At 39.1% G+C, this 26,429-nt stretch overlaps 1 long non-coding RNA gene across 1 annotated transcript in view; it reads left to right on the top strand.

The window, feature by feature from the left end:
* The first annotated feature begins 1,040 nt into the window (after positions 1–1,040).
* The window catches only part of LOC123850973 (uncharacterized), a 101,189-nt gene continuing 75,800 nt past the window's right edge, over positions 1,041–26,429 (top strand). The window contains exons 1-5 of the long non-coding RNA XR_010405512.1: positions 1,041–1,161; positions 11,422–11,561; positions 13,506–13,551; positions 14,734–14,842; positions 18,219–18,322. This is a non-coding gene — a long non-coding RNA (uncharacterized LOC123850973). The remainder of the gene's footprint in view (positions 1,162–11,421; positions 11,562–13,505; positions 13,552–14,733; positions 14,843–18,218; positions 18,323–26,429) is intronic.

Raw genomic sequence — 26,429 nt, 5'->3', positions numbered from 1 at the left:
AGAATTTGGATAATTACCTCCTTGTAAAACATAACTTTGGAAAAGATTTTAGAGATTAGAAAATGATTGGCCAAATAGAAGTAATATCAGACATGGTAGTGAGCTTTAAAGAGCCAGGTTTTATTTTAACTAATGAAAAATCAACATATGGATAATGCTGAGGAATGAAATAAAAAATTAGGAAAAGCATCTTTGAGTTGCTGTTTGTTTAAGCTAGCTCATAGATGCTAAAATGTAGGAAATATTTGTATTCCTAGAAGGTTATAATGATATAAAGTGCATTTATTTATTCATTTAAAAAATTGTATTCTTCTTTTTAATTTAGAAAGGTAAAAGAAAAAAACAAAAAATGGACAAAATTTTTATTCTCAGAAAAATTCTATTAAAAATAGTTATATTAAAAATAGTTATATATTTGTGTATTTATCAATGGGTACACATATGCACATCTATATGCACATGTGTGTATATACATGTCTCTAAACACACATATGTATCTATATAGACACATATGTATGTATCTCTGAATGCATTTATCATTGTTATCTATCGATCTATCTATCTATCTATCATTCTATCTATCTTATTTGTCAGAAAATTCAAAAGGTTTTTCTGGTTTCTCTAAGATTGAGGACTCAAATAATGCAAAATTAAATGCTGACCTGAACTTACAGGAAAAAAAAATGGAATCTTTGTTCACCAGAAACAAATGGGAACTCTGAAAACCAGAACTCTAAGAACCTGATTTGAGACTACATCATCCATCTGATGCTACTCTACCATCTCATATTCCTACCATGAGTCTGAGTGACCCAGTTTCTCTGTATCTGCACCATCATTTGTTATTATCACTATTTTTTATTTTGGTCATTCTGATAGGTGTAGAGTGATAACACCTTGTGGTTTTAGTTTGCATTTCCCTGATGGCCAACAATGTTGAAAATCTTTCTTTTCCTTCTGGTATCCCCACGTGCATGTTAATGCCTTCTGTGGTTGTCTCACAGCCCTCGGGCCCTGCTGCTACTGCCTGGCCAAGTGGAATTGCCTCACTGGGATGGGTGGGGACAAGTTCGGCTCCGTGGCGGCCCCGCCCACACTTTCCCGGTGAAAGCGGACAGCTGCCTTGCACCATCTGGGTGCTGCTCTTGCACCGGGGGTAAGGTAAGTACCTTACTGATCCTCATTGACTCCCAGGTAGGAGGAAGTGGAGGACTGACTGGCACTACGCTGCACAGTTTTGTGATGCCTTTTTGATGACCTGGGGAGTGGAGGCTCACTTCCACCCTGAGCTCGCTGAAAGGGTGCAGGGAATGCCAGGAAGAGGAAGAAAGGGCTTTCCTTCTCTCTCTTCCTTTAAAATTTTTTTGGGCTAAAAATGCACTTACTTTGTCCTCATTCTTTTTTTTGTTATTTTCATTTTTTTTTTTTTTAAGTAGGCTCCACCCCAGTGCAGGAACTCATGAGCCCAGGATCAAGACCTGAGCTGAGACCAAGAGTCAGGTGCTTTAACTGACTGAGCCACCCAGCCACCCAGTTTGCCCTCACTCTTGATTGGTAGTTTTGCTCTATGCAGAATTTTTGATCCAGTCATTTTTGTTTAGTGCTTTGGAGATTCTCCTCTGTGATCTGTTGCTGCTGAGAATTCTGCTGTCCGTCCCATCTGAGTTCCTCTGCAGGAATGTCTCTTAACTTTGGCTATAGTTAAGATGTTTCCTCTTGTTACACTGTTTCTCAGTGATGTTTCATTTATTTGCAGTATTCTGGCTAGGCAGTTAGTGAACTTTCCAGTCCTCAATTTGGAAAATTTCTCAACCTTTCTCTTCTCATACTTTCTCTCCACATGCATTCCCTAAGTTTGCTTTTTTAGGAAATTTTGTACTTGTCTTTCATAGTTTTATTTCATCATTTCTCTGTGTTGCATTCTTTTTGACCTCTTCAGTGTGCTCTTCTAATTCACCAATTCTCTTGTCTGGTCTAGAGTATATGCCAAGTGATGAATTTTTTTTTTTTAATTTCAGTGACTATTTTTATTTCCATGTTTAATGAGTTCTTTTTTCTTGCCATCTGATCTTGTTTTATTTCACTTTTTTATTTTGTAATTTCTTATTTTTTTAGAAGAAAGCTTCATATCTTGAGGACCCTAAAACATACTTATTTTAAAGTGATTTTTAGATAGCAATCTTATTTCTGTCTGGTCTAGAATTAATCCTTCTTCCAGTTGTTGATTTTGTTGTCTATTTTTCTTAGCCTCAGTGTTCCTCATGTCATTTTAAATTGTGGTTTGTGGGTTCATCTTGATTGTGAATTTTTTTGCTTTCTCTTCCTCTTCTCATTCTCTCCTATCTAGTGGTTACTTTCTCTTTGCTCCCAAGATCCTATGTTGGGACTTTGGGGTTTATGTCCTGCTCTGATAATGGCAATATTGCAGATCCAGTCAGCAAATCAGAGTATAAAATCAGTAATGCAAGAAACAACAGGTGTTGGTAAGAATGTGGAGAAAGGGGAACTCTCTTGCATTGTTGGTGGGAATGCAAACTGGTGCAGCCACTCTGGAAAACAGTATGGAGGTTCCTCAAAAAATAAAAAATAGAACCACCCTATGATCCAGCAATTGCACTATTAGGTATTTACCTAAAGAATACAAGAACACTAATTCAAAGGGATATGCACCCTGATGTTTATAGCAGTATTATCTACAATAGCCAGTTATGGAAACAGCCCAAGTGCCCATCGACTAATGAATGGATAAAGAAGATGTACTATATCTATATCTATATATCCACACAATGGAATATTACTCAGCCATAAAAAGAATGACATCTTGCCATTTGCAACAATGTAGATGGAGCTAGAGAGTATTATGCTAAGCAAAATAAATCAGTCAGGGAATGACAAATACACAAATGATTTCACTCATATGTAGAATTTAAGAAACAAAAGAAACGAGCAAAGTGAAAAGAGAGAGAGAGAGAGGCATACCAAGAAACAGACTCTTACTATAGAGAACAAACTGATGGTCACCAGAGGGGAGATGGGTGGGGGGATGGGTGAAATAGGTGATGGGGATGAAGGAGTGCACTTGCTGTTATGAGCCCCAGGTGATGTATGGAAGTGTTGAATCGCTATGTTGTGCACCTGAAACTAATATTACACTGTGTTAACTAACTGGAATTTAAATAAAAACTTAAAACAATCAGAGTATAGTTTGCTCCTGTTCTTGACCTTGAGGTCAAGTCTGTCTCCTCTGGACCACAAGTTTACTTAAGTGGAAACCCCAGGTAGTTTTCTTCCACAGGTTTTTCTAGGCTCCCTTCCCAGGTGTTGGAGCCTCATTCCAATCTCAACCTCATGCAGTGAGACTTTGGTCTACTACTCATGAGGCACTTGTCCTTTTATTCCTTTCATTTATAATCTAAGACAACTGGCTAACTTTTACTCCCCAAACTCTGTAGAACCAGAGATTCTTTCATATATTATGTATATTAATATGCATAGAATATTCATAAATACTATATATTAAATGAAATCATGTTATATTCATATATATTCATACTATATATGAATCCCTAGCACTTAGCTCTTAGTAGAGTGCATGACATCAAGTAGCTACATATTAAATATTTATAAGACTAAGGTTGGTTGACTATGTTATGACCTTGGTTACTAATTAACATAGTGAAATTTTTATACTATTACAATATTTTTCCAAAGAGTTTTTTCTTTGTTAAGCACTGCAATTCTGTGTTCAGATAAAATTATACTGAAGCAAATTTAATTTTTTGAAAATAACTTTATTTATGTTGGTAAGCCAGACTCTATCCTTTGGCTTCAAATGAATTAACATGATTGTGCTAGATTGTAAAGATTTTAAACAGGGGGAAAAAATCAACAAGGAGACTAAATAGCACACTTAGAAGATAAAATTTCCTTTTGGGGAAAAATAAAATAATTTTTTTTAGGAAGTTACTTTGATAAATTTACACTAATGTGTTAGTGTGTTCAAAGCTGGTGATCAGACTTCCAGAAAACTTCTGGCATCCTCAAAAATGTGGTAAGTAATATAAAAGCTAACTAAAAGTTAAAGGAGATGATGTCAGGAAAGGGAAATGATGCTTACAAAGCCATGAACTTTGCAGATGGAGTTGCCCTTAATGGTCTAATATTGATTTAAAGCCAATTTAATTTAAAAGTATACAGACCTTTATTTATTAAATTTCAGAAAAAAATAGATCAGAAAAATTGAGGAAGGGAAGATGGTGGGGTAATAGGGAAGCTCAGAAGAAACTTGACTCTCAAAAATAATTTGTGGTGTGTTTATGTTAAATGGATGAATGAGTTATGTTAAATGGATGAATCCCTGAAAACAATATTTACTAGTGATCCTATCAGAAAAAGAACAAGTACAGTTGATCCTTGAAAAACATGGGGGTTAGAGGCTCCCACCCTCTGCACAGTCAAAAATCTGCGTATAACTTTTGATTCCCCCCAAACCTAATTACAAAGAGCCCACTGTGGATCAGAAGCCTTACTGATAACATAAACAGTGGATTAACACATATTTTTTATGTTATATGTATTACATACTGTATTCTTAAGATACAGTAAGCTAGAGAAAAGAAAATGTTATCAAGAAAACCACAGGACGGCTGGGTGGCTCAGTCGTTAGGCTTCTGCCTTCAGCCTCAGGTCATGATCCCAGGGTCCTGGGATTGAGCTCCGCATCAGGTTCCCTGCTCAGTGGAGAGTCTGCTTCTCCTTCTCCCACTCCCCCTGCTTGTGTTCCCTCTCTCACTGTGTCTCTCTCTGTCAAATAAATAAATAGTCTTAAAAAAAAAAAAACCCACAGGCAAGAGAAAATACATTTACAGTACAATCCACATATAAGTGGACCTACATAACTCAAACCTGTGTAGTTCAAGGGTCAACTGTCCTCCCAGTACTATCACAAACACAGTGTAGTCTGGAGTCAAACAGAAACTCCATGTGTTACAAGTCATGAGGATATCATGGTATTAAAACCAAGTATACCATTGTATCAGTTTCTTTTGACTGCCATAACAAATTAACACAATTTTGGTGACTTCAAAGAAAGTTTTTTTCTCTCAGTTCTGAGGACTGGAAGTTGGCAAGGGCCACACTTGTTCCTAAGCCTCTAGGAGAGATTTTGTTCCCTGCCTCTCCCACCTTCCAGTGGCCGTCGGCATTCCTTGGCTTGTGGTGGCAACATCTTCCGCTCTGTGTCTGTCTCTAAATTCCATCTGCCTCTCTCATGATGATACTTGTGATGGCATTTAGGTCCCACACAGATGATCTAGGATAAGCTCTTTGTCTTCAAGATCCTTCATCATATTTCTCGCGGTATAAAGTACTATCCATTCTTCTGCCCACATAAGGTCCTATTCATTAAGACATTATCTTCGTTTGCTAGGGCTGCCAAAACAAATACTGCAAGCTGGGCAGCTTAAACAATAGAAATTGATTATATCACAGTCCTGGAGGCTGGAAGCTTAAGATCAAGGTGTTGGCAGGTTTGGTTTCTCCTAAGGCCCCTCCCCTTGGCTTGTAGACAGCTGCCTTCTTGCTGCATCTCTTACAAGTTCTTTCCTCTGCACACACCTGCCCTTGGTGTCTCTTTGTGTGTCCACATTTCCTCTTCTTATAAGGACACTACTCAGATTGGCCCACTGTACAGGCCACCTTTTAATTTAATTTCCTCCTTAAAGACCTCATCTCCAAATATAGTCATATTCTGATGTACTGGGGATTAGGGCTTCAACATGTGAATTTTGGCAGGGGACACAATTCAGTCCATACCAGATATGAACATATCTTTTGTGGGGGGGCACCATTTAGCCCACTACAAATGTGTAACTTTCATTGAAATGAGAAAAAAGTTAAATATAATCTACCATGCTCTATTCACCAATGCAGGCAAGTGTAATACATTTAAGGAGTAGTCTCATCAAAACAGTTAAAATTTCAGAGAAAAAGAACTCTATCAGCAGTTGCTGACAATTAACTAGAAAAATCACTTATGTGGAATAGTCATTTCTCAATGAGGCAAGATTAAATGTAATGCTAGCATATTGCAAAAATCTCACACTGATATTTATTTGGGAATATTTTTTAAAGCTCTCCCTTTCATTTATGGATTTATAGACAACTTGTGAAGATTACAATAGAAAAGAATTCTCCCTTGGTTAAAGGAAAACATATAATTTAAGTGGTGGCATAATTTATACTATATACTGCAATTGCCTGACTTTAATGAGAAAATAAAGTAAATTCCAATACACTTTCCTGGGAATCATTCCAGCTTTCAATAATCAGCTGCAGTGGGATGCCAGGAAGTGGCTGTTCATAGGGAGATGACCCAAAGTCCACATCTATAAACACAAATAGGTTGCTTTCTTGGTAACGTTATCTTTGATTACAAGGAAAGTGAACTAATGTTAATATATATGTTTTCAGAGATATATCATGCACATATTGGTACCTGGTACCAGGACATCTAAGAATGTAAAAGTTACAGATATAAAAAATCACACCAATTTTACAGAAGGTCCCTTGTCTTGTATTTTGCTTCAGAAAAATCTAAACTCCCTTATTCTTTATTCCTGCTCCAGACCTCGAGGTTTTCTGCATTGCCCAAATACAACACTTCCACTTCCCTTCCCATTTCTCATCTGCATGGTTCTTCCATTTGCTCTCAGAATTATGGGCATAGGCTTAGGATTCAAGAATAGCACAAGCTCATTCAGCATAAAGTGTTTCAGAATTCATGACAGTTTGAACACGTATTGGGTTGCATGGAATTCTCCTCTCCCCCCTCCAAAAAATGTCTACCTGGAACTTCAGTAGGTAACCTTATTTGGAAATAAAGTCTTTGCAGGTGTAATTAGTTAAATTAAGATGCAGTCATGCTGGATTAGGGTGAGTTACAACCCACTGCTGTGTCTTTATAAGAAGAGCAGACAGACAGGCACATGCACAGCAGAAGCCACGTGAAGACTGGGGGCAAAGGCTGCAGCGATGTAGCCATAAGCCCACGAATGCCACGTGTTGCTGGCAACCACCAGTAGTCAGCAGATTCAAGGAAGCATTCTTCCCGAGAGCCTTTGGAGAGAGCATGGCCTTGCTGATGCCTTGATGTCATATTTCTAGCCTCTAGAACCGTGAGACAATACATTTTTGTTTTAAGCCACTCACTCAGTCTGTGGTAGTTTCTTATGGCAGCCCTAGAACACAGATACAGAACTTGAGAATGACAATTTGAATCTATGATGGGAGTTTACTCCAGGTGAAATTTGAGAAATGAGCCTAGACATCATATGGTTAAAATTACACCAAAGTAGGGGCACCTGGGTGGCTTCATTGGTTAAGCACCCGACTCTTCATTTTGGCTCATGTCATTATCTCAGGGTTGTGAGATCGAGCCCCGCGTAGAGCTTCGCACTGGGCGTGGAAGCCAGCTTAAGATGCTCTCTCTGCCATTCCCCCCCCGCCCATTTGCTTCTAGTTAAATAATAAAGTTTTTTAACTAGAAGCAAATCCAGGTATTGTTTTTTTTTTTTTTAAAGATTTTATTTATTTATTTGAGAGAGAGAATGAGATAGAGAGCATGAGAGGGGGGAGGGTCAGAGAGAGAAGCAGACTCCCTGCTGAGCAGGGAGCCCGACGTGGGACTCGATCCTGGGGCTCCAGGATCATGACCTGAGCCGAAGGCAGTCGCTTAACCAACTGAGCCACGCAGGCGCCCCAGCAAATCCAGGTATTGTTCAGTTAGTTGTATTAATTGAGATTTTTGAGATAATGTGATTTTTTTTGTTTCTGGGCTCTGGTCTGTGGGGTGGTGCAGGAAGAAATGGGGTTATGTCATTCTTTCTCAAAACAGGAATGGAAAATTTGGACCAAAAAAACCCAATCGCTTAAATACCACAACAAATTGTGAAACATGTAGTCAGTTTCACAAATCTTTACCCGTAATTTGCTGAAGTTAAATTAGGAAGAAGGCAAGGGCAAATGTATTAAAATTTTGGTTTATAGGAAGTGGTTAAAAATGTGAAAAAACATGCATGTCTCTATACAGTTGGGGGAAAATCTTTCTTAGTAGTCTCAAAATTTGCATCTTGAGTCATTGGAGAAGGCGATTTTATATTTATATTTACCTTTTGGAGTTTTTTTTTTGAAGGGAGGTAAATGATATGTTTATGTTTGTTACCTGACCAATGAACAGTTTCTCCACCCTAAGTTTTGCTGCCAAAGTGATTTATTTAATGATGGGTAAGCTTTTTGTATCAGTTGGGGTTCCTATTTGGAAGCTGCAGAAGTGATCCTGACAGGGGAATTTGCTGGAAGGATATTAGTGGGGAGGAGAATGCTCATGAGAAGGGGGCAGGCTGTAGGTAGGGGTGCTGTTTAAAGAGTCAGGGGGCATAGAAAGCTGTCCCCAGCCAGAACGACCTGGGCAGAGAGCCACTGCTACTCACACTTTAGCAGCCAGGTATGACCTGCAAGTGTGCTCTATCTTTTGATCCCCATCAGAATGGGAGTCAGTCAGTCACCACCATACAGTACATCATTAGTTTTTGATGCAGTGTTCCATGATTCACTGTTTGCATATAACACCCAGTGCTCCATGCAATACGTGCCTAACATAACATAAAAAAAAAAAAAAAAAAGGATGGGAGTCAGTGTGTGGAGTTGGCTTCTGATTGGCTGAGCTCAAATCACAAGCTTTGTCTCAGCTATAGCTGGTAGAGGAAGTGTTCCTCTCTTCCTTCACAGTGGGAAGCAGAAAGTTGGCTATATTAATTTTCTAGCGTGACGGTAACAAAGTACCACAGACTAGGTGGCCTAAACAACACAAATGTATTTCCTCGCAGCTGTAGAGGCTAGAAGTCCATCCATGTGTCAGTTGGGTTGGTTCCTTCTGAGGGCTGTGAGGGAGGGATCTCTGGCATGTAGCTGGTCATACTTTCCTGATGTCTTCACAACGTCTTTCTGCTGTACCTGTCAGGGTCTAAATGTTCTCTCCTTACAAAGACACCAGTCACATAGGATTAGGGCCCACCCTCGTGACCTCATTTTAATGTACACCTTTAAAGACTCTATCTCCAAAGATGGTTATGTTCTGAAGAACTAGGGATTAAGACTTCAACATATGAATTTTGGTGGAGGGGGGACACAGTTTAGGCCATAATACTGGTGTTTCTCTTCCATTGACATTAACACAGTACAATGTACAGGAGAGGTGACTCTCCCAGAATAGAGATTGGGGTGCTCCTACAAAGAGGGATAGATTCTGGGCAGGTAAAAACGATAAATCTCATTCTACATTTTTGTGTCCCCATAACTATGAAGTTAAAAACAATCTTTTTAATGATATGTACAGAAAACTTGAAAATCTAAAAAAAAACCAACCACATATCATAATATTCAGAGTTGGTAAAGGTGCAAAAAAAGAAAAAAAATGAACATGCTCTCTCTGCCGGTGGGAATACAGGCTTGTATCCACCTTCTTATCATTCTACTTTTATGTACTGCTAAAGTAGAGTTGTGCCACTTAAATCTCTCTTCAAGAAGGAATTTGCTATTCAGCTGCAAGGGGAGTGCAGTTAGACCATTTCCTGCCGTTACGCCTTCAGGATCCAGCTCCGCTTTTCAGCCAGGGCTGTGCACTTTTTGGAAACCCCCTGATAACTGAGCACAACAGGTGTACTAGGGCCTGGCTATTCCTGTCCAACACTGGCCTCCTCGAACAGGCAATCTTTGCTCTGGAGCAGCCGTTTTAGTTTGTGTGAAACTTGGTCAGATCTACATGGTGATCTGAGCTTTGCCCACCTGCCCGGTCCTGCATCCTCCTTTCATCTGTCATAGCCTTATCCTGCCCCAGGCTTTCTGTGCTCCTAATTTCATCTCTGTCTGCATCCCAGAGGGTCCAACTCACACACATAACAGCCACACACACACAGCACATATATTTAGTCATATTTTTGTTTTCTTGCTGTTCTCATGTTTCTTTGTAGGTCTTTGTTATTCCAGTCATGGATTTGCAAACCAGTGTACTTTTCGGTGCTGAAAACTCTGTGGTTTTAATGTATTATCATTTGTTTCCTCTTTTACCATCTTATCTTTAATGACAGCATGAAAATTTTGTTGTATGTTTTTCTGAAATCAGCTAAGCTGTATTATTGGCCATTCACTATCTTCAAGCTTAATTTGGGACTACTTAATCCAGTGACTCATTTAAGGCCTAGATAGAAACTATGGGAGAGAGACGGACACAGACAGACTGGGAGACCAGAGAGATGTCTCCCTCTGAGTACTTGTACAGCAGAGCATAAAACTGAGTGGCTAGTGGTGACCATGGCCTGTCCTGTGAACTTATGGGCAGAGGAAGGTCTGCAGTTAGAAAGAAGAATCAAGCAGATAAACAGGAAAACAGATTGGAAGAGAGAGGACCTGTTCTGGTTCCCTACAAAATCGTCTGGGTCAGAAGGACACCCTGTTCCCAGCTCCATTCCTGAGTCTTCCCTCTAGGTGTGGTGCCACTCTTTAGAGGCTTTCTAATGAATTCCCTTGACTTTCATGTATTAGTTTAGATTGGGTTGCCATGATTTGCAACTCAGGATGTTATCACTATCACACCACATAAGCACTCTGTATAGCATAGAAGGCTTTCAAAAAAGTTTAGCAAAATCTGCATCTTGTTACATTTTTTTAGGTGATTTTTTTTTTTTTTTGCTGTTTCTTCTCAGTGGTCACAAATCCTCTTTTATTGTTTGAATTTATTGTCTTGAGCTGTAGATATATGGTAATGCTAAGCACAGTCTTCTGCAACCTGTTGTCACTTATAAAATATTACTTAGAAAAAACAAAGCAGGGAGAGACAGAAGGAAGGAGGGACAGAGAGGGAGTGGGTGACTTTACTATTGGACTAAAGGAAAGATTTTCCTCTTCACTAAAGAATCAGATTTTAGATAAAGGATTTTTGTTTACATGAGGAGTCCAATTCCCAGTTCCTTTGTTGGGCCAAGGTTTTAGGCTTACTGTGGGCAAGGGAACTAGACAGAAACAGCTCCCTTGACTGAAAGCTGAATCTGGACATACACCAGCAGAGAAGTTGTCACCAGTTTGAATTACCCGAGTAAAAGGGTGGGGATCTTTATTTGGATGAGATTCCCTAGATCACCTGGGAACATGGATTTCCTCCGTATGTATCCCAAAATGGGCTGTAATATTCCACAAAGAGTACTGGAGGTAAAAATTCAATTAAAATTGGTAGACATGGATGAATCCCTTCTTAAAAATGATCTCATGATTCAAATATACTGAATAATCCCTCCTTCCTTAGCCCATATCACGCTGGGTTTTCTTTTCACCAAGAAACGGCCTTTATTTTTGCCCTACTTTTTCCAGATGTCTCAAACTCCTATGCTAATCTAGAGCCTTCAGAATGTTCCCCAAGGGCAGGCCTCATCTTGCATCTGGACTAAAGAATTGACTGGAAACCCATGCTCTGACCATGTGTCTTGGAGTCACCTTCCAAGTTCTCTGAGGTAATTCCTCTCCTTGGCAGCCATGTCTTATCTTTTTTAATCTTGTCACTGTCTGGAACAGGGCACTGGGGTCCTGAAACTTGTTCTCCTTATCATTTTGTTGCCATTTGGAAATGAGTGAGCTCTGCTTTTCTGTCTTATCCAGCTGTTGTTATTGATTATTCCAGACTTCTTCTTTGATCCTGGAATCTGTGACTGGAAAATGTAAGACTACAGAGAATACAAGCCAGTGGTGTTTTCCAAATGTGTGTGCAGACTCTGTTTCATCTATGAATTCATGATGATGGTGCCCACAAGGGCCAGAAGGATCTTCATTATCTCCAAACCCTTTTAACAGCTGATAAAACCCAGATTTTAGAAGGCAGGGTTTTTCATGTATAGCCTACGCAGCTCATACTCAAGGGCCCCATGAGATTTCTGGTGGTGTTATCTCTCAGCTATCATATTGAAGGTGCATGGTGAATCCTGTCACTTGGACATCAATAGAAAAATGTGCACTTGACTAGCCTCTTAAGTGTAATGTCTAAGATAAGATAATTACAAGCAAACCTTACTGATTCTTGGTTACCTATTAATGGAAGAGAACAAGTAGATGGGCTTATTTTGGAAAAAAGTGAATAATGCATCATCCTGCAGTGCCAATAGCTCACAAGCAATGGGAAACAGTGGTGGACACTGGGCTTTGGAGATCTTTCCCCCTGGCTTTCAGTTCCAGTTCTGACCCTTTCTGATTGCTTGATTATTGCTCCATTACACTGGCAATTGTCATACCTATTTCACAATGTTTTTGCTGGAATTAAATGTGATAATACTTATAATTTTAACATATTTATAGATTATGTTATTTATAAAGTATGTATCATAATGTTTGGTACCTCATAGAGGCTAATTTATTCATAAAAGCTTTTTGAGCACTTTCTATATACAGGTGTTAAGTGCTGGGGATAAGAGGAGAGAGAAGTAAAAATTCTTGCCTTCAAGAAGGTTGTGGTCTAATTGAAGAGACAGGTCTATACATAGACATTTGAATGCAATGTGGTAAAGGCAATTACACGGAGAGGCATAAAAAAGTATAGAAACAGAGGAGACACATAATAAACCCGGAGATGGAGGTGGGATAGGGGAAGGCTCTGGGAATAGATGCCTGAGCTGAGAATGAACCAGAAAATAATAAATAAAGATATGCAATGCATACATTTTCAAGATAATGTGACATTCAATATATGTGAGGTTTCCTTAATTTTTCTTTTCTTTAATTCACATTGAATTGCCAACATTTTTCATATTTTTGGTCATTTATTGGTAATTCCAGGACTCAATTTGTTGGTGTTAGGGAAGGAGGAACCAAATTTATGAACCACTGTGGGTTTATTATTGCAAATTAAAATTCCTCAGGTTCGTCTTTAAAAGATTGACCACTAAAAGACTAAGAATAAAAAAATAAGACTAGAAAGACATTAAAAGTGGGAAATACTGGGTGTTATAAAATTAGATACTGAGAAGTATAAACTGGAGGGAAAATTAAGGCAGTAAATATTACTGGTGTGTCCACATGTTTTAAATCTTGCTTTCCTGAGGTGGAGGCTGCCTAGCAACAGAACCTCCCTGAGGCCCTGTTCTCCACAGCTGGTCAGCCCTTCAGGGTCTGAAGTTGCTGAGATCAGGGGTTATAGCTTAGGAAAGCCTCAGCTTAGAGTAGTTTAGGGGTCAGGATGCTGTCTCTTAAAGTCCTGGGACAGCAGGACCAAGGAGACTGAAGGCAGAGCTCTGGGAATTGGTTAATAACATGCAGCTTTGCTGCCAGTTAAGTAGATTTTTGTGGACTGGCCTTGGAGCTTTACCATCCTTTATAACTTTTGCTAGTGGGTAAATTTATTTGAACTACCAACAGGGCATTGAGAACACAACTCAACCATAAGATAAACTTAACTACGTCTTTTTCAGGCCATGAAGTGAATCTACGGAAGTCTGGAGTCTGTACCTAAAATGCGTAAGTGCCATTTAATGATTGTTTATTCATTTTTGTACCCTGTTGCTAATACACTTCCTGAGTATAGCATCTTTAGAATCCTTTCAATGCCTTTTCAATGAACAGTTTGGTTGAATAACAAATCAAGTAGCATTTATGAGATTAAGTATACAGGGCACTTTGCTGAGTAGGTTTATCAAATAAATCTCTGAATTTCATGATGCTTAGGCTGCAATCTCTTTCCAAGAACAAACCAACACTTGGGCCAGGCCTTCAGGAAATCTAAACATCTGGATTTATAAAAATGGCAGGAACAATCAATCATCCAATTTTTCAACATGATGCCAAAGACCTAGATTATTGGAAAGGTTTCCCATCAGATGTTATACAGTCTGTGGATGTATCTAGAATTGGGACTACAAACACAGACCACAGAATAAAATGCACCAACAGTTTTGCATTTGAGTCTGCATGCATTTTGCTTTTTTAGTTGGGACAAGAAGAAAGGATGTTCAGATTTTGTGGAGATGATGGAGGTTTTCTCCTGTAAGATAATCATTTCAGAATGAGAAAGGAATATTTAGATAGTTGGGAACACACTAGGTGCTAGGAGAAAGCTACATAAGATTTTGGCTAACTCTGCGGTGTAGACTACTTATCTGGGATTGTGCAAACTGAGAAACACTTAGTCGTTTTGTGTAAAACAAATTGAATTTTTTGTATTATTATAGTTAAAAAAGCTCTTCTTTGAGTTTTAGAATAAACTTGTGTTGCTTTTATAGTAAAGAAGAATAAATTTTAAGTGTTAATAGCTACTATTTATTGAGCACTTACTAAGTGGTTGGCACTAAAGAAATTTCTGTACTAAACCCAGTAAAGTAGGTACTGTTACTAGCCTTCTTTTGAAGCCTAGAACACTGAGGCTTCGAGAAGTTCTATAATTGACTCAAGACTTCCCCATCCATAAGTGGCAGAGTTGGGTTTGAGGTCAGGCAGTTCATCTCTAGAACCTGCCACCTGTCTTATTCCCTCAGCCAGGCTCTCTCTGTTGTAATATCCCTACTCTGGGGATCTGCAGCAAATCCAAAGTAGGTCAACAGTCTTCAATAAAACAACACTGGCGACAGTAATAGCAATAATAGTAATGACTAATAAATAGTGAGGACTTAATATATTGATTTTATTTTTATCTCTAATTTTCAGAACTCTTGCTCTGTTGATACATGGTACAGATAAGGAGGCCGCAATATGCAGAGATTGAGTAATGACCAATATCACCAGGCTCTTCAGTGATGGAGCTAGTACTGACCAGGTGAGTAAAATAAAATGAAACAATTATGCTTTTCATTGTGTCAGATTGAAAATCATGGAAGTAATATTTCTCCTTCTATAATTAAATAGAATATTCTTATATTATCAAATTACAAGATTATTTTATGCAGTTTGAATAAAAGTGAAGGGTCTCATTGGTGAGGAAAAATGGAATGTTTCAATGGGAAAAACACTGGATAAAGAATATATAAAATGGATACGTGAAAAGCAATAAGGGGGGATAGTCAACTGTGGCAAATATTTCATTCCAATATAAAACAGTAAAATTGATTCAAAGGAAATTGATAAGAATAAAATAAATTTAAATTTGAGATGTTAATCTTTAAACACTGACTTTCAAAATAATGCCAACTAAATCATTTGCTACTGATGTCAGAAAACTCAGGTATTTGGGGGAAATGTCATTTAAAAATTATGCTTCTACCACATACTGGTTATGAATTATTCAATAAATGTGTGGGGGTGATATTGTTTACAGCACATTTCCTGCCAACTTCTGTTTTTCACTAAATTTTTTTTAAAACTTGAGGCAGCTTCATAAAGTAATTGGTAATAGAAACAGATGGCACTTTTTTGACCCTTTATTTTAGCTTCTAGGCATTTGCAATCAGTTATATGCAAGATACGGGGCAGACAATATGCATTAAAATTAGCCCCATCTTTTTTAGCTGCCAAAGAGTAGACTTGGTCGTAAAATTTGAGAGTGAAGAACCTCAATCATCTAGTCTGATTCTCAGATTTTATAGGTGAGAAAATCCTTGAGGTGAAATGACCAGCTCAAGGTCACAGAAGAAGTAAAGGCAACCAGATCTCAGCCACTTGACTTAGTGTCAGAGATTCCTTGCTCCCACTCCCAGTAGCAAGGCTAAGCTTTCCATGTGGGGAGCTGGGAATGTTTATATATTACATAAAATTAGGAAAACTTTTAAGCATCCTGAAAATAAACAAGAATAATATAACTCTGGAATACCTTCCCACCCAGTTCTGTTAATAGTTAAAAAATTGCCATATTGGCATCACCTTTAAAAAAAACAAAAACATCATGACAGAGTTTAAGTCTTCTTTTATAGATCAGAATTGCTATATTCAATTTACACTGAAATGATAGCATATTAGCTGTGGATTCATTTGTAACTCTAAGTCAATTACATAAATACTCTCAATATCCTGAAAATAATAACAACAATAATAACAATAATAATATTATTATTATTACTGATAACAGTAACAAGTAGCCATCATTGTTCTGCTTACTGTATGACAAGCACTTATTTGCATGCATTGTATTATTATCTTTGTTTATTTATTTATTTGTTTATTTATTTATTTAGAGAGGGAGAGGGAGGGGGGAGGGATAGAGGGAGAGGGAGGGAAAGAATCCAAAGCAGGTTCCACACCCTGCTTGCCCACTCATGCTCTCTCACTAAATAGATAAATAAAATCTTAAAAAAAAAAAATCAGATGCTTAACTGACTGAGCCACCCAGGCGCCCCATGAATTGTATTATTTTATATAAAATCACATTTTGTTATTGTCCTAGAGTTCAACTCCTTTTCTTCTAGACAAAATTATTTCTCTTTTGTCATTATTCTTTTCAATAGAAATAGGACTATATCATTTAGGCTTATTTTCTTCCTGTTGGGCCAAATGGCCTCTGATAGCCTAAACAGTTTCTTGGTATGGAAAGAGCCAGACACTTTATTTTGGGAGTGGACATGGCCTCCTGTCAGTTCCACAATGAGCAGAACTGGTGCTGGATTTCAGCCCTAATTGTCCCCTTAGGGGGGGCACTCTTGTTTAGGGGCAACCATTGATTTACTGTGGCCAGAAAGAGAAGACTCTCAAATCTGGGGAGTAAATCAGATCAACACATGGCCAATCTAAAATGAGGAATATTGTGAGAACATTTGAATTTGGTTTTGGATGGGTTTATTGAACTTATGTTTGAATATGGGTTACACCCAATGATGTTCTGAAATTTGACATCAAAGAGAATGAGGAAACCATGCTGTGAATGAAGACTGAGCTGAGGAGAGGCTGGGAACCTATCCAAGTTTTTCTTCCAGAAATCAACCTTCCTTGGAACAGATCCTAAATTGAAATGATTGGATTTCAAAGCACATTCCTCCTGAAAATGAGATGGACTGAAAGCTAAAACAATCAGGTGGGAGGAGTGTGATATGAAGTACCACATGAAAGCCTTACCTGCCTCCAACTATTTCTACATCATCTACCTCCGTGATCTGAAATTTCCCCCACAGAGCAAAATAAAGATGGTGACTCTGTCATCCCCACTTACCATGTCCCTGATTTTATGTTTCACCCACGTGTACTCCTCACCTTTCCCCAAAGCACATAGAGATCTTTCACATTTCAGGTTGTCTGTTCATGCCACTCACTTCCTGGCCTGGAATTCCCTTCCCTTCCTCTACCTGGAAAACTTCTACTATAGTCAAGTTTCAGGAAACACAAGTCAAGAATAAGGTGGTTAAAAATAAGTGCAAATCTGGAGAGACAAACAAAACTACATATTTAGACTATTCAAATTTGGATAGGATCTCAAAAGTCTAAACTCAAAAAAAGTGTCTGGTATATAGTGTGTTCTCAGGAAATATTAGTGGAATGAATGAAGCAGATAATGCTGTGTACGTGTAAGAGTTTTGATAATTTTTTTGTTGGATTTTAAGGTCTTCTTCTGCAATCTTTTTACTGCAGTTAGGTCCTTTTATATAGCTCCATCCAGAAGCTTTTGAGATGCTGTGTGCAGTGCCTTACCTAAGTGAGACACAGTGATCTGTGGAATCACAGATTATATATGTCACCAGGGGACTGGTGTGCCTGGGATGAGCCCCAGGCACTCATATACCTGACGTGTATTTCTTTCCTCCTGTTGTACTCATTTACTTGAGGGTCTTGTCCTCAGTCTTCTCTCTTGCTCTGGCATTCTAGCTCCTGGCTGGAATTTGGAGCCTGCCCTGAGCCCTGGTACACTTAGTTAGAGCCTGGGCCGACTTGGTTGTGTCTTGCTCATGGCCAGGGGTACGGATCATGTCCTCTTCTATATAAGTTTCTGCTTCCACAGACTAGCACTGGGAATTGAGATGCTCCAGCCCTCTCTGACATGGAACATTCCTGTCCTCCACCATAGTTCAGTAGTCAAGGGCACAGGCCCTGGAATCAGATGGACCTGGGTGAGATTCTAGCTCCTTTATATTTAAATTTAGTCAAGGTTTTCAACATCTCATGTGTAAATTGGAGCTAAGAGTAAATCTTCATATTGTGAGAATTAAATAATAATATAGAAAACACTCAATAGTGTGCACATAGAAATGATTAATATCTCTTTGACTTCTAAGGTTAAGACCACTGGTCCAATACCAGCTGAACACTGGCTACTGGGATGGATACTGGCCTACCTGGATTCTGGTTATTGACCTGTAGAGGTCAGACCTACTGTGAAGTAAGCAATTCTCCTTGTAGTCTCTCTTCTTTTTGTTTCTCTGTTTCCTAGCCAGATCCTAACAAGGAAGGGATGGGAGGAGCACAGAAGCATCTCTCCATCTCATAATTTGCCTCGGCCTTGCTGAGACAAAAAAGATTGATTATTTTAGAACACAGTAATTAAGTAGGCAGAATACAAACTGCCAATAATATCAACAAAGCAATTCATTAAGCAGAGTTGGTGCCCTTGGTTAATAAACCGGCTTTAAACAAAAGTTTGCCATGGGCAAGCCAAAATTTTGCATAATTCATCTAAAGATGAGGGAGAGTTGACTTTATGTGTTTCTAGATACTACTCATAAATGAGCATGGAATAAATACTCTTAGAAATGAATCAGGATATTTCTCTAGAAGCATTTACCCTTAAAATGGTACTTGAATTGTGAGGAAATTGCACTTGTGCTCAACGTATTTCATTGTCTCGTTTCAGTGATGTGGTAAAACAACCATAAATTCCGGAGTCAGAAAGACATGGTTTTGAATTGCACTCTGATAGAAACTTAATATCACTGAACCTTAGTTTTCTCCTCAGTGAAATAGCTTTAGTTTGATCTATTTTTTCAAGATGGCTGTACAGATTAAATATGACAATGTGTTCTAAGTGATTTGTGTCATGGCAGGTCCAGTTTCTACTCTTATCTTTGCCTTCCAAACTTATATGGAAGGCACACTTACATTAAATAAATTTAGGGAAATCACACATCTCCTCATCTGAAAGCTATTCTGCATTTATCCCCACAAGAAAAATCAATGTGCTCGAATATTCTAATATTCTAACATAGGGCTTGCTGACATTCTGATCCATTCTACTTTGGGGCAGTGCAATTCAAGTTTGGGGTGGGGAGGAGGATAAAGGAAGTAAAGTGATTGAACTCATTGACTTGGAGGAACAGGGAAAGGAGGGTTACTGAGCACGTGCTACTATGAGTGACGTTGTTACCACAGACTATCCATTCCACAAATAATCATTGGGTGCCTAGTATAAGTAACGCACTGTTCTCAGTGTTGAGGATACAGCAGTAAACACAACAGGTCGAGTCCCTGGTCTCAAGTTGCTTAAGTGCTAGTGAGGGATACAGAAAATAGGTAACTCAGTAAAATGTACAGTGCTGCTGACAGTGTTCATGATGTTAAGAAAAATAAAGTGAGATAAGAGCGATGAGGAATGCTGGGTGGGTGCGGGATTTCTATCTTATATAGGGTGGGCCAGAGAAGGACTCTGATAAGATGACGTTTGGGCAGGAGTCTGAAGGGAGTGAAAGTGAGTTTGGAGATATTAAGCCTAAGAGCATTCCATGCAGAGAAATAAGTTGCAAAGTCTCTCGAAGGGGGGAATATGGACTTGTTAGAGAATATCAAGAAGATTGGTGTGACTGGAGCAAGAATGAGCCCTTACAGGGGAGATCAGGGAAATGCGGCATGAGTGGGTTGTTGTTCCCAGCAGAGCAGTTTGTAAATGTGTGGGATATTTTCAGTTGTCGGAATGACTGGGATGTAGTACTGTTATAGAATGGATGGAGTTCGGAGATGTTGGGTGTACTGAAATAGGTGGGATGGTCCTACATATGGAAGAATTGTCCTACATCTTGCCCAACTTTCAAATATCTGAATGGGTATATCTACATTATAGGGCTGCCACATACAGTTATGCAGATTGTGGACTGTGGGATTTTTGGAAGCACCACTGACATAGATCTGCTGGGCACGGTGGCCCCATAGGACAATGTTGTGCACAATATGTACAGCTGTAAGGGGCCTGCTTACACCCAGGTAAAAAACTGTTTGTAATTTCCTGAGTCTGCACCCTAACTCCATTTTACACATATACAAAAAGCTTATATTTTGGAGCATTATATAATTCCTGAATATCTTAGGAATGCAACTACTATGTAAGTACATGAAACTTTACCAAGAGTTGTTCACTATTGTATCAGTCAGGTTTCAGTAAGGAGAGTGAAATCATATGGTAATTCAAACAGACCAAATTTAATATGAAGTATTATTAACTATAACATGGAATTAGAATGAGGGATTTGTTGGTAAGAACAGAATTCTAAGAAATGTATGAATGGTGGATATAATGATAAGCACTATCTATGGTTAAGAGAGAACATACAAGGAAGAACCACCCATTCTGGGGGGAGGGGGGATGCTAAGAGTCAGTATTTGTTGAACAACACAATCATGGCTCATTGGGTGGTAAAGAAGTTGCTGTGGTTTTGCACTGGCAGAACTTGCTGGAAATCCTCACTTTGGAACTTGCCAGAAAATCAGGTGCTGGGGAAAGCCTTTCAATGTAAATGTCTCTCTGAGGCATTCTGCTATGAAACCAAATAAGAAGTATGTCTGAGGAACTGTTGTCTGCTGGATGCTGCTGACTGCTGTCCATTGCAGGAGCTAGCTGAAGCCCTGTGGGAGGAAATGGCTTATAGGATCTATCATAGCAGCTGCCAGAATCCTTTTGTCTAAGAAGGGAGAATAAATAACCCAATCTTTTCTCCTCCCACCCTCTTATCTTCTGCAACTGTCTTCTGTTGACCAAACCCAACTGGAAGCCAGCAGGCTAGTAAGTTTGGGTCATTCTGACCCTAGGGGTCAGCTGGCTGAGACAAAGACCAGAGCAGAAAAAGACCTGTAATGGATTTGAATGGGAAGCAAATGGACAATATAGAATTGGGTCAATTAATTCTAAAAAAAAAAAAAAATGACAATTGCCTCAAAGTCCTCTGTTTGATTCATTATTGTATATGAGATAACTCAACAATGAAGCTGACTTATTCTAGAAGACATTTTTGAAAGGTAGTCTCTCTGACTCCACGAAGTCATAAAGAGGATACAATGCGCTGACAGGTCAAGAGAAATTCTGCTATGCTTCTTTCCTGAGCTTTCTCACACTTTCTGGCTCCCAGGGGCTGTGCTCTCCTCCTCTCCCCTCATTACCTTAGAACTTGCACTGTGATAATTTTAATTGGGACCTTTAATATCAGGGTCTATCCAGGTTTTAATCATCTTCCATCTATGTCATCAAAATATTATATTATTCTCACATGGAGATAAACTCATTTGAAGAAGAAATTCCTGCCAAGCCACTCGTGTGTTTTAGCCATTGTTTCTAAGGGAAACAATTTTTCTTTCTTAAATCCCACAAACATCTTTAAGTGTTTCAAGGTTCATCATTTAAAAGTGGGATTAGAACTATTCTATATTCTTAGCTATCTCCAGGGATGGAAAAGGACCAATGAGTAGTAACCATGTGCTTATACTGATCTAAAGCTTTCCAGTTGTGCAAAGATAGAAAAGGCTATCTTGAGAGACAGTGAGGTCCCCCTCATCAGAAGTGTTTGGCTATTAACGTTGGAGGGAAGTTGTAGAGCAGATTTAAGTTTTGGGTGTGTGGTTGACCCTATATCTTTTTCAGATGCCTGCCAACACTGAAACTGTGTAATGCTCTGCAGGTTAAGGTCCTCACAATCATGACAGCACCTTGCCCAGCTGTGGTTTCTGCCCCTGGGTTCAAATGAAATGAAAACTGAAGTTGCAGCTCAGAGAGAGAAGTTGGGATGTGGAGAGGGAAAAGTTAGATGGAGAAAGAAAAGCAAGATGGAATTCATGTTTTATTGTGCATGTGGGGTGGTGTTTACTTATTGCAAACATCATCGAGGGGCTAGGACCAGGTCCTTTTGCTAGAGATCCCCTTGGAGCTGGGGCCGCCTGCCCTCCTGGGTCAATGGGATTGAGTGCTGGCAGTGGAATTCCTACTCATCATGTACCAACAAGGCAGCTTTGCAGCAGTGCCTCTTGTCATCCCCCCTGCCCATTCCAAACATGGTCATCTTCCATCATATTTTGTGGGACATGGTATTAGTTTCCTATTGCTACTAGAACAAGTCACCACAACCTTAGTGGCTTGAAACAAACAATTTTATTCTCTTACCCTTCTGGAGTTCAGAAGTCTGAAATAACTGTACTAAAATCAAGGTGTAGGCAAGGCTGTGTTCTTCCTGGATGCTCTGGTAGAGACTATTTTCTTACCTTTTCCAGCTCCTAGAGGCCGCCTGCATTCCTTGGCTGGTAGCCCCTTCCTCCATCTTCAAAGCCAAATCTCTCTTTCTCTGACTCACACTCCTGTCTCCCTCTTATAAGGGTCCTTGTGATAAAACATTGGGCCTATCTGGAAAAACCATGATAGTTTCCCCATCCCAAGATCCTTACCTTAATCATCTCTGCAAAGTTCATTTTGCCACATAAGGTAACATATTCATAGAGTATAATCTTGAGAGACAGTGAGGTCCCCCTTCACCAGAAGTGTTTGGCCAGTAAGACATGGACATCTTTGGGGGACAGAGACCATTAATCTGCCTACCACAGAAATTGACACCTAAAATTTATACCCAGGTCAAGGAGAGGACTGAGTGGGGGCTGGACTTGTGAATGTTGAAATATTGTCACATGTCCACCAAACAGCAAACTGTTCAGACACACTTTCATTTCAGACGACCCCCTACCCACAGTCATGACACATCCTAGTGAAGTGGACATTTTGGTAGTCATGAATGCTGCTCATGAAATATTTTTAGTCCTCCTATTGGGCACATGGGAGGGTTATTTCTCCCTGCCCCCTTAGAGTTAGATGTGACCACATGATTTGCGATGACCAATGAAATAATAACAGAAGTGACAAGTGTCACTTGCAGGATGAATTTTAAAGGCTGGTATATGATTGACCACATCCTCATTTTTCTGCCAGAGTAAACATGACTGCACACAGATGAACTCTCCCTTCATCTGGGTTCCTGACAGAGAATTAACAGAGTAGAGCTCCCCAGCCGACCCCTAATGGACACACAGCCTGAGTGAGAAATGAACTTTTGAACAACTCAGATTTTGGGATAATTTTTACTGTAGCATACCCTAGGCTGACCTGATACAGGCATCCTTCATAACAAACCAAGTTAGGGTTTACTCCCTGTCCTGATTCTTCTACCCAGGGCACCATTCCCTGAGGACCCCCCCATTCATCAAGGAAATCTGCTGGATCCTAAGACAGAGAGTCTGGCCACTTAAATCCCAGTTTGGAGAATATGGTTTATCTGTGGTTCCATTCACCTTTCCAAACTCTCCCATTTTAACCCGGGCCATTTTCTTTAGGATAGAGCATATACTACTCTTCTGCCTTGTGCACCTGAGCTTTAGGTGAGGGGGACTTTGCCTCCAACCCTCACCCTGGAGAACCATCCCTGCAGAGACTAGTTTGCATGATCTCCCTGCCAGTGTATGGGCACCAGCTAGTGCCGATCTCTGAGCTCGAACACTCTCTTCAGTGGTGTCAGAGTTGATTAGTTCTCACAGTAGGATGAGATTGAATTTCCCAATTTTTTAGGTTAGCCTGACATGAAGTCAAAAGTTCAAACATGTACTAAAGCTTATACTCAAAACTATTAGCTTTTAGATGCACTCTTTCTAAGGAAAATAACTCAGGAGGCCCGTGAAAGGGGATTGGGGAGACCAATACCTTCTGAGAACATCTAGGTCATGATGTTCATGTTATAAATCATACAGGGCGGCCACGATTCTTACAAACTAATGGCTAAGAAATTGCCCTCCTTTTCAGTGACTTTCCAGTGTCTTCCTACAGGCAAGCACCCAGGGACAATCATACGCAGGTGTGAATCACGGAGCACAATTGTGTGTTCCTCGTTTATTGTAGGGCTTTCATGCAAGGAGAGGAGGACAAGCAAGTAGGGACAGAAAGGGCAGCTCTCATGTCCTTGAGCCGCTACCAACAAATTGGATATAATTACAATTAGAACACTTGAGAAACTGAACAAGAAAAGTTCATCCTCTGATATTGAATTTTAAGGTGATTTCCAGTCATGTAACAGGGTAAAAGGAGGTCAATTTGAAAATGTTGGTGTGAGGTTTTCTAGAGCAACTTATTTAACTGGGAGATTGCCTGAGAACCTTTTAAGAAATACCAGGATGTCTTGAAGAATTGTTTCATTTTCCCCAATATTTGTCTTCTGTGAAATTTATTCTGCTGAACCTTCCAAACAGAAATAAAAAGAACGGGAAATATATTTTTTCTTCATTTTCAGTCAATGACTGTGACATAAAATATTCAGATTTAATAAATTGCCACCCCCCCAAATACATTGACTCGTATTTTATCTTGCAATTTGTGTGGACTCCAATAAGCTGCTTCTCTCCCTGAATTTTGTATGTGTTGATCCAGAATAATTTTTTGACTATTGTTAGATTGAAGGCATATGAAACATTTCCATTTAAAACATGAGAGAAAAAAAAGACGTGAAGCTGCAGCAGGATTGATAACAGAAAACCCTCTTCCTGACAGCACAAGTATGGTGGTGTATTTTGTTTTAATTTAAAATAAAAAATTGAAAATGATTTAATTCCAGTTTATATGTCTTGTCTTTATCATGTGGTGTGTAACAGAACAAATAAAGATGAGATACTTTATTCTTTATTAAATGACTGGCTAAATTAAACTCTATTTGTAAGTAATGCATTTGTGTGTGTGTGTGTGTGTGTGTTTACAGAATTCAGTGAGTTGGGTACTGTGTGACCATGATGACATCATATCTCCCTCTCCCCACCCCCAAATTACTCAACAAGATGGATTTCCGATAGATAACAGCTTCAGTTGTAATGCAAAGAAATTATTTATTGGACAAACTACAGCACGTTAGAACTGCTAAATGAATAACAAGAATTCATAAAGAGCCCTAACAGACTCGAAATCAGGAATTGTGGGTTCAAGTCCCAGCTCTGACATTAACTGCTGCTAACCTTTTACAAGTCATTGAGACCTTAGAGCCTTAGTTTCTTATCTGGGAAGTGGATGTGATAATATTTCTCAAATCTACTCTGTCCTGCCTGATTTTTCTGGGCTTGCTCTTCCATTTACACAGAATAGCCTTACTGCCCTCCCGCCTACTTCTGCCCAGCAAACTCACTTGCAGCATCAAGACCCTAGCGAAGCAGCTTCTTCTCCTCTCCAGCCTCCTAAGTAAACTTGAGTGTGCCTTCCTTAGAGACACTAAGGGACTTTGCATCGTCTCTGACATGGGAGGTTTCCAGACATCCTGGGACTCTCTTTGTATGGGAGTCTCCTTGACTAACTCTCATGCTCTGGGGGTTGTGTGCCTACTCCTTTCTCTCCGCAATGCTCAGCAAGGTAAGGTGCACTTGATAAATGTATGTGGGTTGCACTTGTCTGCACACCCTGCCTGTCCTAGGGCTGCTGTTGGTTGTTTTGAAAATCACAAGAAGAGAGAGAGAGTTAGATATTTACAGAAATAATAGTGATGCTTTGAAAATATCTTTGTTGCTTCTGGATTTCTTTCTGCTTGCACAGCTGTATGGATGGCTCATGACAAATCTCATCATCTCCAAGTTTCAGATATAAGAATCTGGTACAGTCATGTAGCTTTTTCTTTCAGGTTAAATAAGCCCCAATTCCTGTAGTCATGATTTATAGGCCCCATTTTCCAACTCTTTAATCATTTTCATTGCTTTTCTCTGGAACTACTCCAAGTTCTCCAAACACTCATGTTTCAGGCTCCAAACTGGACATAGTATTAAGATACTGAGTAAAAGAATTATCTGTGTGCTCCTATATTTAATATTCTTGTTTATACATAATTTTTTTTCTCTAATCAGTCTACTAATATTAACTAGGCACTTATGTTATACCTGGCACTATGCTTCAAAGTTTTTGGCAATTTCAAACAATGTGATTCCTTTCTGTGAGACAGGCTTTCCTTGGTGGTACTACATGAAAAACATTACATTAATAAGCATCTGTATGGTAGTAATTTATAGAAAAGTGAAGTGGCTTTCCATGTCAATAAACATGCTCTCTCTTATCTGGTTTGTTTACCTGAAATTAATTTAATAGCTTATCTGCTCCATGAATATAACAAGTTCACTTCTCATCCCACATTACACTATAAATTAAAGAAGGAGAAAATGATCTAATGATTTTTTTGCATTATATATTTTTAATATGTTCAAATTTTATTCTAACTTGTAGATTTTATTCTAGT

The sequence above is a fragment of the Mirounga angustirostris genome, unplaced genomic scaffold (genome assembly GCF_029215605.1).
Source record: "Mirounga angustirostris isolate CCGP_5_RB_7025 unplaced genomic scaffold, mMirAng1.0.hap1 SCAF_10, whole genome shotgun sequence".
In the NCBI taxonomy this organism is placed as follows: Eukaryota; Metazoa; Chordata; class Mammalia; order Carnivora; family Phocidae; genus Mirounga; species Mirounga angustirostris.
This window is presented reverse-complemented; position numbering and strand designations above follow the sequence as displayed.